General features: G+C 44.9%; 1 protein-coding gene across 4 annotated transcripts in view; it reads right to left on the bottom strand.

Moving 5' to 3' along the window:
* Positions 1–5,044, bottom strand: part of DTX2 (deltex E3 ubiquitin ligase 2) — a 176,335-nt gene extending 171,291 nt beyond the window's left edge. For all 4 annotated transcript variants that reach the window (XM_069757297.1, XM_069757294.1, XM_069757295.1 and 1 more), the window contains exon 1: positions 4,922–5,044. The gene's annotated coding sequence lies outside the window, so the exon portion shown is untranslated. The remainder of the gene's footprint in view (positions 1–4,921) is intronic.
* Between the last annotated feature and the right edge of the window lie 8,341 nt (positions 5,045–13,385).

The raw sequence follows: 13,385 nt of genomic DNA, 5'->3' as shown, positions 1-13,385 counted from the left end.
GCTCCCCTCTGATGTGGAGTGCCGACTGAAAGGAGATGAGCCTCAGCCAAGGTAAGTAGGTCGTCTACGGTAGACGTCAGTGATTGTGACCTTGTCCCCTCTTGATGGTTTAAGTAGGCTACCACTGTCATGTGGTCGGTGTGAATACGCATATGTGAACCCCGCAGATACGATAGAAACTGAAGTTTATATTTCACTGCCGTGAGCTCTTTTAAGTTTGAAGAGCCTTGAGTTTCCATGGCTGACCACTTCCCCTGGGTTAGCCTGTCTCCCATGTGGGCTCCCCACCCTATGGGGCTGGCATCGGTCATAACTATGCTGTCTGGTTTTATTCCCCACGGCACCCCGTTTGACAAGTGCTGCGGGTCCAACCATCAGACCAGAATGTCAGACCATTCTGCTGGCACGCAGGCCACAGATCCGGCACCGACCTACGAAGGCCTGACCATGCCTCCTCAGTGAATCCTCCCCGGTCTCCCCCGGAAGTACCTGGTTCAACTTCCGGGTTTCATGCGCTTTGTTTTCTGCAGCCACTAGCTCGTAGCCAGATGAGCGCAGGGATTACTCTTCCGTCTGTGCTGCGCCCGCACCACCCAGGGCGGTTTCCCCTGGACCCTGGGATTGTGACATCCATCCCCCAGCCGAGGAGGGGTCTGCATGCAGGGCACCCCCGACGCTGCTTCCGGCATCCAAGGCTCTGCCATTCTCTCAGACACCACGCAGAGGCTGCTTGGACCCAGGTAAGTTCTAATCCTGCAGTTCCCATCAGGACAGGAGCCCAAACAGAGGAGGACCGCCCCTTTTTAAACTGTAGGTTCCTGTCCTGATGGAGGGCGGATCGCCTCTCTTGATGGGTGCTGTCATGGCGATAGGGATATGGCTGTTTTCCTGCCATAAGTGATGGTGCAGGTAAATAGTAAGGCTACTTTCACACTTGTGTCATTTGGCCTCTGTCGCAATGCGTCATTTTGGGAACATTTGCAGAATGCGTTGGTTTCCCATAGACTTGTATTGCCGACGGATCGCGACGTATAACCATACGTCGTGTCCGTCATGCACTGGATGCATTGTGTTATGGCAGACCGTCGTCCCGAAAAAACGTTCAAGGGAACGTTTTTTCGTACGTCGCATCCGCCATTTCCTACCGCGCATGCGCGGCTGGAACTTCTCCCCCTCCTCCCTTTAGAATTGGCAGCGGATGCGTTGAAAAACTGCATCCGCTGCCCACGTTGTGCCGAATTGTCACAACGTCCGTCGGTACGTCGCGCCGACGCTTAGCGACGGTCGCGTACCAACTCAAGTGTCAAAGAAGCCTAACAACCGCAGAAAAAAAAGGGTGTGAACGCAGCCTAAAGGGTGGAATTTAGAGATTGAAGAATTGATTTGCTGGACTCGGTTCCATCAAGCAGGTCATTAATTTGTGACCACTAGGCCGGAGGCCTGTGGATCTCCTTGCTTTTTGGCTCTTCCTTTGATTAACTAGGCCCAACTAATCAACAGAAGAGCCAGTAATCCTGTATGGTAAGACGGTCACACGAAGGTTGAAGACCGAAACGCGCGTCGGGTATACGCTGGCACAGGAGAGAGCCCCCCCAGGTAGAGAGAATTTTACAATTTTGATTGTAAATATCTCGCTGAGGATCTGTTTATACCAAGGAAGGTGACGGGCACAAGGGGGCATTCTTTGCGTCTGGAGGAGAGAAGGTTTTTCCACCAACATAGAAGAGGATTCTTTACTGTTAGGGCAGTGAGAATCTGGAATTGCTTGCCTGAGGAGGTGGTGATGGCGAACTCAGTCGAGGGGTTCAAGAGAGGCCTGGATGTCTTCCTGGAGCAGAACAATATTGTATCATACAATTATTAGGTTCTGTAGAAGGACGTAGATCTGGGTATTTATTATGATGGAATATAGGCTGAACTGGATGGACAAATGTCTTTTTTCGGCCTTACTAACTATGTTACTATGATTGCACAGCTGCACTTTTTACTATGCACCTTTAGACAGGCGTTACCAGTAAGCCTGTGTAGCGATAACCTGTAGGAAGGCACCTGAATTGATTTGGATTGTGTGGGCACATTATCACTAAACATTTCTTGCACTTTTTCAAAGTTTTAGTGGTTATATTAGTGGGGTTTTTTAAACCCCCCGTTCTATTAACCCTTTGGGTTTTTTTTTTTGTTTTTATTTAGATTTCTTTCTCACTACTTTTGTGTAACAGATAACTATATACACATTATAGTTATATGTGAATTTGTAGTCAGGTGACTTTATATTTTATATTTTGCACTGATATTTATTAATATATTATATTTACTACACATATAGCAACAATATATATATATATATATATATATATATATATATATATATATATATATATATATATATATATATATATATATATAAAATTTTAATATTTCTTATATATTTTACACTGGGAAAATATTCCCCTCCTTTTCTTTTCTTTTTTATTCCTACATGTTATATTGTTTGGTGCACAATCTGTTAATTTCCTGATATTGTGGGGGCCATATTGCCTGTATATATATACAGCTCTGTAATCCTGTGCTATGCGGATGTGGTTTTTTCTGTTTTTATTTGTATTTTTTATGATTGTGTAATTATTGGCATTCCCTTCAATAAAGCCATTTTTCTGATAGCTCTCTGCCTTGCATGTTTTTCTTCTTTTTTTAGTCCTTGTAATATTGCCTTGCTTTTTACCTTCTTGAGCAGTGGTTTCACTGCAATTGGGCACAGCGCACCCTGGTGGTGGAGATAGAGATTGATAGAGATATATATATATATATATATATATCTCTATCATATCCTAGAATGAGGAAAATGACAGCCCACAAAACATGTGCTTCCCACAATAAGGTTATCACAAGAATCTGACTGCACAAGCGAAGATAATGCAAGGATAAATGACCACTCCATGAAATGGGTGTGAAGATGTTAATATTGCAATACCATACATCCCTATAACAAGGCACATAATATGCGTGCAAGATACTTCAATAATATAGAAGCTTGATTCATATGGCAAAAAGAAAAAATGAAACTGATGAAAAAAGGCGTACAACAAAAATGGTGAAGAATGAGACAGTAGTTTTTTTGGGTTTTTTTTCCCCATGGGATTGAGGTTTTGGGCTCTTGCATTGTCTAGTTCCCCCTCTCCCTCCCCCTCCCGCAGGTCCTATGCGTACTATTACTGAGACATTTCATATATTAACATCTCTTATGCTTTTCTATTTTTTTCTACTGTCTCATTCATCACCATTTTTGTTGTACGCCTTTTTTTCATCAGTTACATTTTTTCTTTTTGCCATATGACTAAAGCTTCTATATTATTGAAGTATTCTGCACGCATATTATGTGCCTTATTATAGGGATGTATGGTATCGCAATATTAACATCTTTACACCCATTTCATGGAGTGGTCATTTATCTTCGCTTGTGCAGTCAGATTCTTGCGATAACCTTATTGTGGGAAGCACATGTTTTGTGGGCAGCACATGTTTTGTGGGCTGTCATTTTCCTCATTCTAGGATATGACATATATATATGGGCATGTTTTCTTGCATGTTTGCATTTTTTAAGTGTTTTTAATGGTTTTTGTGTTGTTGTTTTGTGTGTGTACTTATGTGCAATCTTGATTTTTTTGCCAATTTAATAAAAACTATTTTTGATACTGGTAAATATATGGAGGAGTTCCTGTCTATGTGGGCATGATCTTTTTCTTGCTCTTTCTTCATGTTTAATCACAAGCCCACAGTGAACCTTCCAATCTTTGTTGTATTTTTGCAGTGCCCTCCATTTATCTATTTATTACAAAAAAAAAAAAAAGTAACATGTGAACGCACACTTAGTTTACTACGAAGTCAATTTAACTTTACTAAATCTCATCTGAATGGACTTGCATTTCAATAGAAATAACAGTCCTCATGAAGTAGCTAATTGAATTAGCTTAAGATGTCCACCAAAACTAAAGGGAGGTCTATGCTTCATGGTCTGAGCTCAGCCCGCAATGTACACGGACTGATCGCAGATCTGACACAAATGCAACAGCCTCATTGGCAGGGCGTAACTACAACAGGTGCAGGGGTTGCAATCGCACCCAGAGATTACCTTTGGTCTATAGAAAAAGACTATTGCTATTAAAGATTTAAAATATTTGGGGGCCCCGTTAAGAGCTTTCGCATTGGGGCCCATGAGTTTCAGGTTTCGCCACTGCTCGTTGGCATATATGAGCTTGCTGTCTTCAGGTCAGGAGACTCGCAGTCGGTCTGGACATGGCAGTTCGTACTTGGACCATGAAACGGATGCGTGAATATTTGCTTGTGCCGAGTCCCACAGGCGCTATGTGCTGGCTAATAGAGCAGGGGTCTCGAGCAGTAGGGGGCACAGGAGCGAAACGTTGGCATTTTAGACTAGGGTAACACTAGCAATGGGGGTTGGGTGATACAGATCCATCTTATAACGGACACAAACAGCACCTGACAGTTGGCGGCTCCGGCTCTGACAGCTGCAGGCGGGACACAGCTCCCGGGCAATGGCCACACTCAGAAGGGCAACACAAACATAGGATTTCTGGGAAAGTCCCAATGTTCCCAGCACAAGCCAGGTGAGGAGAGCTATGGCTCCTATGGACATCACCAGACAGCGGCAACGCTGCGACTTCTAGCAGGTGAAGCGACCATTACTCCCCCTCACAGCAGGCACGTCACCACCTGTCAGCCGCCCGGGCACCTGAGTGCTGGGAGAGGCAGCCGGTGACTCAGGCATCACACACCACCTACTAGCACAAGTGTATGGAGCACTTCCGCGTCCCCTAGGCACCGGGGACAGGCCGGACACCACCGAGCATGGCGGCACAGGCGAGCTAGCTACAGGGGCAGTGACAGGAAGGCGAGCACTCACATGAGCTGCGTCCCTCGTCTCCGGAACTGTCTGGTCGCTGCTCGGCCGTGTCTAGAATGGAGCTGCACCTGGTAGCGGTGACGTAGGAGTCACGTGTTAGCTGGCGGTCATGTGACGATGCTTTGCCGCTTCCTTCCTCTTCAGTGCACACCCTGAAGGGGGACGGACGGACTGCTGGAACTTCTGACGAGCGGTCGTCACCGGTGTCATTGGCGCCTTTTTTTTAACACTTGACAACGTTTTGCCTCCTGATGTTCGTAGACTTTTTGCGATTTTCACCACAATCCTCATCTTTTGGCGCGTCTTCCTCCAGTCCATAAGGTTTCTGGTGACGTTTTTTTTTATCATTTGAAGCAATTTTTTTTTAAGACACAGGTGCGACTTTTGAAAGTATTTTCCGCTTTTCGCATTAAAAAAAAAAGCCCCAGAAAATGGTTAAAACCGAAAATAGAGTTTTAAGTCATGTTCACGAATCACGTGCTGCATTTTTAAGGGTTTGGTTCATAAAAAGGCAAAATGGATTCCATAAAACGTAAAAAGAAGATGAATTGCCAAAAGATGAATGCGGGCAATTGTATTTGTGACTTTCCTGTTTGCTTTTGGTATTGTATTACTTACCGTCCTTTAGTTCCAGAAAAGATGCCGCTAAAAATGTCAAACTAAAAAATGGATAAATTACTTAAACCTTATAATAGTGTCCAAAATGTATGTTAATCCAAAATACAGGTCTCACTTGGCCTCCACAGACTCTCGCCACCATATCAGTAGTGAGGAGGAGGGCTTCATGGAATATATGTCACATCGCTCGTCTCAGTCAGGACAGGATGATGCAGACTCTGGCAGTGACGCCATCAGCTTCATTCAGAGGCGTAGCTAGGGTTTTGGTTCGGGGGGGGGGGGGGGGGCGAAGCTTCTGAGTGGGCCCCTAACCAGGTAACCTTGATTACAACTTAGTGCCGCACCCTAACAGTGGAGGAGAACCTCAGCAGATGACCGCGCTTTTACCGAAGATAATCTCTATATGAAGACCAATATGGATATTACCGCCATATGGTCAGTGGTAAATACCAGCCCTACAGAACATATAAGAGATCACAGTACAGTTACAGATAGTGACTCACCACTGACGTCCTTTCTGATGGAATCCTTCACTTTTCCCGTCTTTTCCATCTGGCCAAGACCAACATGACAACTTCTTCCAGCAACGACTCAGCTGCAGAGAATACAACAAAGACACATTTCACATGTCACAATTAGGGTTGAGCGACCTTGACTTTTTTAGGGTCGAGCCGGGTTTCGCGAAACCCGACTATCTCAAAAGTCGAGTCGAGTGAAATCGGCCGATTATGGCGAAAAGTCGAGGATCGACCGAAACACGAAACCCAATGCAAAGTTAATGGGATTTTTTTTTTTCTCTCTCTCTCTCTCGCTCTCGCTCTCGCTCGCTCGCTCTCTCTCTCTCTCCTCCGTCCCTGAACTGAAAAGCTGGTGTTACACAGTGCAAATCGCTACAGCGCACAAGTGACAACATGGCGATAGGCGTCCACGCCCCTAAGACCTATGTCATCACTCTGCCCACGCCCCTTCATTGGCTGAAAAAAATGGCGCCAAGCGCGTCATACGAAACGCGACTTCATGGCCGACCCCACACAGGGATCGGGTCGGGTTTCATGAAACCCGACTTTGCCAAAAGTCGGCGACTTTTGAAAATGAACGATCCGTTTCGCTCAACCCTAGTCACAATCCAGCCCCATCACCATCTATTCCCAACCTGCACAAACTCCTCATCCTGCTGATACCCCAATACTGAGCCGCTGCTGCCGTATGTGTCCCTATTACCAGGGCTGTGGATTCGGTAAGCCACAGTTGCGACTCCGACTCCTGGATTTTATCAGGTTCCGACTCCGACTCCTTCATAAATGGCCAATTCGTAACAATAAATTTACTGTTGTCAAATATTAACATCGTGCTTATTCAGTTTCTCACCATCATATAAGTAATCAGGCCACTTAGAGCAAAAACTATATTAGAATACAATTAGAATATAGCAAATAACTTTTATAAACTTTTCTAAACTCTTGTAAGTAAATATGCAATAAACACTGTTACGCAGTTAATAAGAAGAAATCTATAAATTTGTCCTCAGAAAAAGTATTGCCTCTGTCAGATCCTCCTTCATGGATGCCCTCAAATCTGATCTAATTATTTTGAGAGCAGAGAACAACCTCAGGTTTTTAATTCTGCATTCACAATCCAAATGACAATTGTTTTTCCTAAAAACAATTGTACAAAATTATTGCCAGGTCGTACAACTGATATAGTGGTCAGTAATACTGTTATTCCTCATATACTCATAGTTAGGCTGGTTTCACATTTGTGTTTTTTGCCACTGCGTTTGTAACGCATATAAACGCATGCGTTGTGTTTTCCTATATTTAACATTAAAAATGCATGCTTTTTTTGTACGCGTTTTGCCGCGTTTGACGACGCATGCGTCGTTTTGATGCTTGCGTCTTGGCGCGGAAATGCAACATGTAGTAATTTCTAGAGGCTTTTTTTGCCGCAAAAAAACGCATGCGTTCGATTGCGTCAAAAAAACGTATTGCTGTCTATGTAAACGCATGCGTTTTTTTAACACATGCGTTTGGTTGCGTTTTTGAACGCATGCGTTTCCATAGAGAAAAACAAGTCTAGACACTGATAAGCCACCCCCCACCATCAAGGTGATATAGGGATCCAAACCCTAACCCTAACCCCAAAGGGATCCAAACCCTAAGCCACCATCAAGATGATAAAGGGATCCAAACTCTAACCCCAAAGGGATCCTAACCCCAAAGGGATCCTAACCCTAACCCTAAGCCACCATCAAGATGATAAAGGGATCCAAACCCTAACCCCAAAGGGATCCTAACCCTAGCCCTAACCCTAATGGGAAAATGGAAATAAATACATTTTTTAAATTTTTCCCTAACTAAGGAGTTGATGAAGGGGGTTTGATTTTTAGTTATAAGGGGTTTTCTAGTGGATTTTTATGATTGGCAGCTGTCACACACTGAAAGACGCTTTTTATTCCAAAAAATATTTTTTGCGTTACCACATTTTGAGAGCTACAATTTTTCCATATTTTGGTCCACAGAGTCATGTGAGGTCTTGTTTTGTGCCGGACAAGTTGACATTTTTATTGGTAACATTTTCGGGCACGTGACATTTTGGATTGCTTTTTATTCCGAATTTTGTGAAGCAGAATGAACAAAAACCAGCTTCTGAAATTTCTCATCATGCGTACCAAAAGCGCAAACGCAGGAGAAAACGCATACAAACGCAGCGTTTTTTAAACCGCATGCGACAACGCATGCATCTAAAAAACGCACCGTTTGTACGCGTTTATATGCGTTTTTTTCACCACTTGCGGATGCGTTTAAAACGCTGCGGATTTAAACGCAAATGTGAAACCAGCCTTAACTGATGCAAAGTTTGTTGAAAGGATAATCCTTCTTACAGTCTTCCTCTTCTGAGTAGCAGCTGTGAGATGCTTGGAAGACGCACACCAAACATCTAGTCTAGAGGAGGAGCTTTACTACTAAGAATTTGCAACACATTTTCACTTTCAGTTTCATACATTGTAGGTAGGGTGGTTGGGGCAGCATGAGGTTAACCAAGTATAAGATTAGATAAGGGCAGTGGAGAACAGTGACACACAAGAAGTAAGAAATGTCTATCTCCAGCAGAACTGCTTATCACTGTTTTTCATAGTTTGATAGAACATATATATTTGAGTAACATTTATAAAATTCATATGAAAGTTCAATTCTGAAATATTAATACATTTTTTTAAAGCTGGAGTCGGAGTCGGTACACTTCTACTGACTCCGACTCCAACCAAAACTAACTCTGACTCCACAGCCCTGCCTATTACTGCACCTGATACCCCAATACTGAGCCGCTGCTGCTGTACGTGTCCCTATTACTGCACCTGATACACCAATACTGAGCCGCTGCTGCCGTATGTGTCCCTATTACTGCACCTGCTGTGTGATTCTCTGTGCCCTCTGAATTCTAAAGCACCCCTCTATTATATAGTAATGCTGGGTGTAAGTTCCATAGAAAACAGTGCCCACATTTTGCCCCCTAGAAAGTAATATTGCTCTCTGTGTGCCCCTTTGATAGTCACAGTAACCTGAGTTCCCCTATAACAATAAGTGCCCACTTCACATTGAATAATGTCCCAAGTCTGCCCCCCTGTACAGCTTCCCTATACACAGTATGATGCTTTCTTATACATACCATGATGCCTCCTCACTGTAATGCACCCCGACACAGTATACTGACCCCTTAGTAGCTCCCAAACTGTTTGATGGCTCCTGCACTGTATGATAGCCCCTTCACTGTAATCCCCACACTGCAAGATGGCCCCCTCACTGTAACCCCCACACTGTACGATGGCCCACTAGATGGCCTCCATATAGTATAATGCACCAGATAGTCCTCAATATAGTGTAATGCACTCCCCATAGGCAGACTCTATAGCACAAGGCAGCACCCATAGGCAGACTCTATAGCACAAGGCAGCACCCCATAGGCAGACTGTAGTATAAGACAGCACCCCCATAGGTAGACCCTGTGGTATAAGACAGCACCCCATAGGCAGACTCTAGTATACTTTTGACTAGCACTTGCTTATTACTGTGATTTTTTTTACAACAGAGTATTTTTGACCTCACTGCTCTTTTGTGTCTTCAAGACTCTAATATAAGGCAGCACCCCATAGGCAAACCCTATAGTATAAGACAGCACCCCATAGACAGACCCTGTAATAAAAGACAGCACCCCATAGGCAGACCCTGTAATATAAGGCAGCACTCCCATAGGCATACCCTGTAGTATAAGGCAGCACCCCCATAGGCAGATCCTGTAGTATAAGGCAGCACCCCCCATAGGCAGATCCTGCAGTATAAGGCAGCACCCCATAGGCAGACCCTGTAGTATAAGACAGCACCCCATAGACAGACCCTGTAGTATAATGCAGCACCCTCATAGGTATATCCTGTACTATAAGGCAGCACCGCCATAGGCAGATCCTGCAGTATAAGACAGCACCCCATAGGCAGACTCTAGTATACTTTTGACTAGCACTTGCTTATTACTGTGATTTTTTTTACAACAGAGTATTTTTGACCTCACTGTGCTCTTTTGTGTCTTCAAGACTCTAATATAAGGCAGCACCCCATAGGCAGACCCTGTAGTATAAGACAGCACCCCATAGACAGACACTGTAATAAAAGACAGCACCCCATATGCAGACCCTGTAATATAAGGCAGCTCCCCCATAGGCATACCCTGTAGTATAAGGCAGCACCCCCTGTTATGACTTGGTGGTTAGGAGCACCCGGAATGACCTGATAGATAAACCTCATACAGGACGAGCTCTGGGATGTGGGAGCTCTGCTGACCGCAAGCCCTAATCCTATCACACACACTAGAAATAGCCGTGGTGCACTCCTGACCAGACCTAGGCGCCTCGTCACAGCCTAAGAACTATCTAGCCCTAGAGATAGAAAATAAAGCCTACCTTGCCTCAGAGAAATTCCCCAAAGGTAAAGGAAGCCCCCCACATATATTGACTGTGAGTAAAGATGAAAGTCACAAACGCAGAAATGAAACAGGTTTCAGCAAAGGGAGGCCAGACTTACTAAATAGACAGAGGATAGGAATGGTAACTTTGCGATCAGCACAAAAACCTACAAAAGACCACGCAGAGTGTGCAAAAAAGACCTCCGCACCGACTCACGGTGCGGAGGGGCCACTCTGCATCCCAGAGCTTCCAGCTAGCAAGACAAAATCATGAAAACCAGCTGGACAAGAAAACAATGAACAAATAATGACTATCAGGAACTTAGCTTCTGCAGGAGAAGGCAGGTCACCAGAGAGATCCAGGAGCGAACTGAACCAATGCAAAAACATTGACAGCTGGCATGGAGTAACGATCTGAGAGGAGTTAAATAGAGCAGTCAACCAAAGGATAAACCACATCACCTGTGTAAGGAACCTCAGAAGCAGCAGCTTCACTCACAGCCACCAGAGGGAGCCCATAGACAGAACTCGCCGAAGTACCATTCACGACCACAGGAGGGAGTTCGACAACAGAATTCACAACAACCCCCATAGGCAGGTCCTGTAGTATAAGGCAGCACCCCATAGGCATACCCTGTAGTATAAGGCAGCATCCCCATAGGCAGATCCTGTAGTATAAGGCAGCACCCCATAGGCAGACCCTGTAGTATAAGGCAGCACCCCCATAGGCAGATCCTGCAGTATAAGGCAGCACCCCATAGGCAGATCCTGTAGTATAAGGCAGCACCCCATAGGCAGACCCTGTAGTATAAGGCAGCACCCCCATAGGCAGATCCTGCAGTATAAGGCAGCACCCCATAGGCAGATCCTGCAGTATAAGACAGCACCCCATAGGCAGACTCTAGTGTACTTTTGACTAGCACTTGCTTATTACTGTGATTTTTTTTTTTTACAACAGAGTATTTTTGACCTCACTGTGCTCTTTTGTGTCTTCAAGACTCTAATATAAGGCAGCACCCCATAGGCAGACCCTGTAGTATAAGACAGCACCCCATAGACAGACCCTGTAATAAAAGACAGCACCACATAGGCAGACCCTGAAGTATAAGGCAGCACCCCCATAGGCATACCTTGTAGTATAAGGCAGCACCCCCATAGGCAGATCCTGTAGTATAAGGCAGCACCCCATAGGCATACCCTGTAGTATAGTGCAGCACCCTCATAGGTATATCCTGTACTATAAGGCAGCACCCCCATAGGCAGATCCTGCAGTATACGGCAGCACACCTTAGGCAGATCCTGTAGTATAAGGCAGCACCCCTATAGGCAGACCCTGTAAGTATAAGACAGTACCCCCATAGGCAGACCCTGTAGTATAAGGCAGCACCCCCCATAGGCAGATCCTGCAGTATAAGGCAGCACCCCATAGGCTGACCCTGTAGTATAAGACAGCATCCCATAGACAGACCCTGTAGTATAGTGCAGCACCCTCATAGGTATATCCTGTACTATAAGGCAGCACCCCCATAGGCAGATCCTGCAGTATACGGCAGCACCCCATAGGCAGATCCTGTAGTATAAGGCAGCACCCCTATAGGCAGACCCTGTAAGTATGACAGTACCCCCATAGGCAGACCCTGTAGTATAAGACAGCACCCCATAGACAGACCCTGTAGTATAATGCAGCACCCTCATAGGTATATCCTGTACTATAAGGCAGCACCCCCATAGGCAGATCCTGCAGTATAAGGCAGCACCCCATAGGCAGATCCTGTAGTATAAGGCAGCACACCTTAGGCAGATCCTGTAGTATAAGGCAGCACCCCCATAGGCAGACCTTGTAGTATAAGGCAGTACCCCCGTAGGCAGATCCTGTAGTATAAGGCAGCACCCCCATAGGCAGACCCTGTAGTATAAGGCAGACCCCATAAAAAAACAATAAATAATTACCTCTCTTCTTCCTTGTCCCAGCGGTGCTCCGAGCTCCCGCTCATCTGACAGCAGGCGTTGGGTGGTGACGTCACCGCGCCCACTGTCAGTGTCGGCGTCGGTGACGTCAGATGCTGACGGGGGTGATGGGAGAAGGAGCGGTGCAGCAAAATACTAGTGATGTTTTGGAGTGTTTTTTTGTTTGTTTTTCATGATTCCATAATTTTTTCCTCAGAATTGAGTGATTCCATAATTTTTCTCTGTCCTTGGTTAAAAAAAGTAACCATTACTGACTACCACATTTTTTGTTCTTGATTTCTTTTAGTGTTTCTTAAAGCCAGAAAGTTGCCATTTGAAATGACTTTAGTTTTGTGCCATGTCTGTGATCTGCTTTTTTTCTACAAAATTAAATAACTATGAACATCCTCCAAGGCCAGTGATTCCATAATTTTTGCCAGGGGTTGTATATAGCTGAGTTTTAATTCCATCAATGACTGCTGGTTCTGTTCTGTGGACAGTGGAAACCCCCCTACAAGTGACCCCATTTTGGAAACTAGACCCCACAAGGAATTTATCTAAATGTGTAGTGAGCACCTTGAACCCCCAGGTGATTCACAGAAGTTTATAACGTTGAGCTATGAAATCAAAATTTTCCCAGAAAAATGTTGTTTTAGCCCCAAAATTTGTATGTTTACTGTTATGAAAGGCAATTCAGTACTACAATGGACATAGCGGTCAGAGCACATACAGTGATCTGACAATAACCCAAAATCATAGAACGAGCTCTGAGACGTGGGAACTCTGCAGACCGCAATCCCTAATCCTCTCCAAACAACACTAGAGGCAGCCGTGGATTGCGCCTAACTCTGCCTATGCAACTCGGCACAGCCTGAGAAACTAACTAGCCTGAAGATAGAAATAAGCCTACCTTGCCTCAGAGAAATACCCCAAAGGAAAAGGCAGC

Source organism: Ranitomeya imitator, chromosome 3 (assembly GCF_032444005.1).
Source record: "Ranitomeya imitator isolate aRanImi1 chromosome 3, aRanImi1.pri, whole genome shotgun sequence".
In the NCBI taxonomy this organism is placed as follows: domain Eukaryota; kingdom Metazoa; phylum Chordata; class Amphibia; order Anura; family Dendrobatidae; genus Ranitomeya; species Ranitomeya imitator.
Note: the sequence above shows the minus strand (reverse complement) of the source record. Positions and strands in the feature narration are given on the sequence as shown.